This window comes from Cynara cardunculus (genome assembly GCF_001531365.2).
Source record: "Cynara cardunculus var. scolymus isolate 2C chromosome LG 1, CcrdV1, whole genome shotgun sequence".
Classification (NCBI taxonomy): Eukaryota; Viridiplantae; Streptophyta; class Magnoliopsida; order Asterales; family Asteraceae; genus Cynara; species Cynara cardunculus.
This window is the reverse complement of record NC_037528.1, coordinates 31,795,432-31,798,426: the sequence shown is the minus strand read 5'-3', so window position 1 is coordinate 31,798,426 and position 2,995 is coordinate 31,795,432.

The window sequence follows — 2,995 nt, the reverse complement described above, 5'->3', positions numbered from 1 at the left end:
GATAATCATTCAATTTTAACAAAATACTTAAATTATTATCTTTATAAAAAAATATTACATTATTAAAGATAAAATAAATTAGATTGTTATCAAACCTAAATTAACTTATAAAAAATTGAATTGTACAAATTTATGTAAAAATGAGAACTTTTAAGCTGTTAATTGGATACTAGTATCGATATATTTGTTTTATATTTTTATGGGATCAACAAATTTATATTTTATTTAAATATACACAAATCGTATCATAAAATCAAGAAAGACAAAAAAGAAAAAAAATTAAAATCAAGATACGTTAGACGAGTACACTTGTGGTCTTCTACTTCTACTATCTAATACTATATTATAAAGCATTTGGCTAAAACTGTTAAAAATAATTTTTTATGCATAAAATATTGTTTATTGATGCATATTACTTAATACTTGCTCTTTCTTCTCTTATTAAATTTCGTTCAAATTAAAAAAAAATAGGGATGGTAAATTCAAGATTACAAGTAGGATATGCATGAGTACATCTTACTAAATCTTCATGTTTGAATTCGTGTAACTAACTGCGGATAAATATAATCAAATACATGATAAACATCATTTTAAATATAAAAAATCTAAAATATAATTAAGATAATCATTGAGTTCAAACAGGTTACATAATTATTATCTTAAAAAATTTATCTATTAAATAAAAAATAAGTTAGTTCGTTTTTCAATTTCAATCAAATTATAATAAGAAATTGAATTAAAGAAATTATACAAAAACGAAAACTTTTAAATAGTTAATTTGATACTAATATCGCTTATTTTTTCAAAATTTTATAATATGTTCAAATTTATAGTTTATTCGAAAACAAAAACATTTTCGTTTTCTTAAAACCACATAAAATCGTATTATAAATCGATAGAAGCAAAATATAAAACGAAACATTAAAATCAAGATGTATCTCATTGTATTGCACAAGTAACCTTCTAAGATTTTAAAACGAAGAGATATGCTAAATCCTTTTGGGCTTACGGGCTTCATTTAGTGTATTGGGCTGGGCTTCTCAGTTTTTTTTATATATAATTCTCTTAAAGTAATATTTTTATTCCTTTTACCAAAATATTAACCGCAATTCTCGATGTAAACTATGTTACAATCAGGCATTGCGGGAAGGGACATGTCGAGGATCACATTATCCAACCCCATCCCCGATTTTTAACTTTCGGGGATCCACGTCCCCATCCCCGGTCTCCAATTTTGCCGAGAATTCCCATCTCCGTGGAGGCCGGTACATCGGGTTCCTCAATGGGGTGGGTCTCATTCCCAAGCCTAGTAATAACTACGGGTGCAAACTATTCGAGCTTTTAACGAGCCATTCAAGTTTGAGCTTAATAAAGTTCATTTAACTTGATAAGTTGAGCTCCACGACACCATTGTTCAACTTAGCTCGTCGAAAGCTTGATTGAATTTTCCAGCCGAGCTGAGTTATTCGAGAATATATTTGTTTTCAAGTCAAACATATTCATTGTTCATATATCATATAATTTAAATGTACAAATTATTAAGCTCGAGTCAATAAATGAATTAATCGTTCTTGAGTATCAAGCCCATTAATGGCCTTGATAAACCTTGAATTTTAGGTATAATGTGTTGAAAAATTAAAGTATAGTCGATATTCACAATTTAATAAAGAGTAGAATTTTTTTTGATAAATACTAACTTATCTAATAAAGATTGAAGCTTTATAAATGAAGATCAAAACTTTGATAAAACCTAAATTTTATTACCAAAGATGGAAACTTTCTTAATCAAGATTTAACCTTTAATAATCCATAACGTAAAACCAGTAATCGGAATTTATACTGCAATCCTTGGATCTATCTTCCGCGATAGATTCGACTTAAAGAGAGATTTAGAAACAAAATGTTTACAAAGTGGTAATCATAAATAATAAAACAAACCACAAAAATAAAATCCTCTCCTTAAAGGTTTTATATGACTACTTTCGAAGCTGTGAGTATAACAGTTGCAGAACCCCAAGTTTTGATGCAGTCAATGTTCAATCATTAACCACAATGACAATCAAATTGAAGCAAAATAGATGCAGAAAAAGCGATGATAAGGCAGAATATAACCACATACACAGATAGAAAAATAGAAGAGAGAGCAGAGAATTCATATTTTTTTCTGTTGGTTTTCCTCAAAGTGTGCACCGTTATTTATATTAGAAAAATAATCAGATAACCATCTAATAACATCCATAAAATTTGGCAGCTTCATCCCCTAGAATAGGGATCACGTTTTGGATTTTGGAGACTTTATAAGTTAAAAAAACACGTTTAATTTAATTATCAATTTTGAAAATAAATCTGCTAAAACTGAATCCTTACTTAAGTATGAATACGGATAATTTTGTTTTCACACTTTATAATTGGTAATTTCTTGCACATTTCAGTTTATGATTCCAGTTTAGTCGATGTGTGGCTAGATCTTTCCATTCCAACATTAGTTAACATAGATTTTGGTGTTTTATTACCTTGAGATTTCGTTGTAATTGTTTGGGACAGGTTTATTTGTTTGATTTTTAGGTTTAATGTCAATTGTATTTGAATGTTAATTGATTTGGCCAATTTTATGATATTCTTGTGAATGATTGTTAGTCAAAACCCTAGGTGCGTAATTGCCTAGTGATTTTGATTGAGTAATAATTGAATTCTTTTACTTTTAGTAAGGATTTTGAAACGAGTTCTTGGAATCTTACAATCGAAGTTATGTTAAGCCAAGCTTACGTGCTTATTTTTTTAAGTCGGCGTTTTCTTAATTTGGTAAGGCTAACCACACCTAGGATGTTGAGAACTTGTTCATCGTTTTATTTATAGTTAAGATTTAGCTAAAGAGCTTATTTTTGCTAATGTCTAAGGCCCCGTTTACTAACCTCTTACTGTCTCTTACCCGGCTCTTACCCATTAAGAGATGCTTACCCGGGTAAGAGGTAAAAGTGTTTACTAAAAAAAAAAA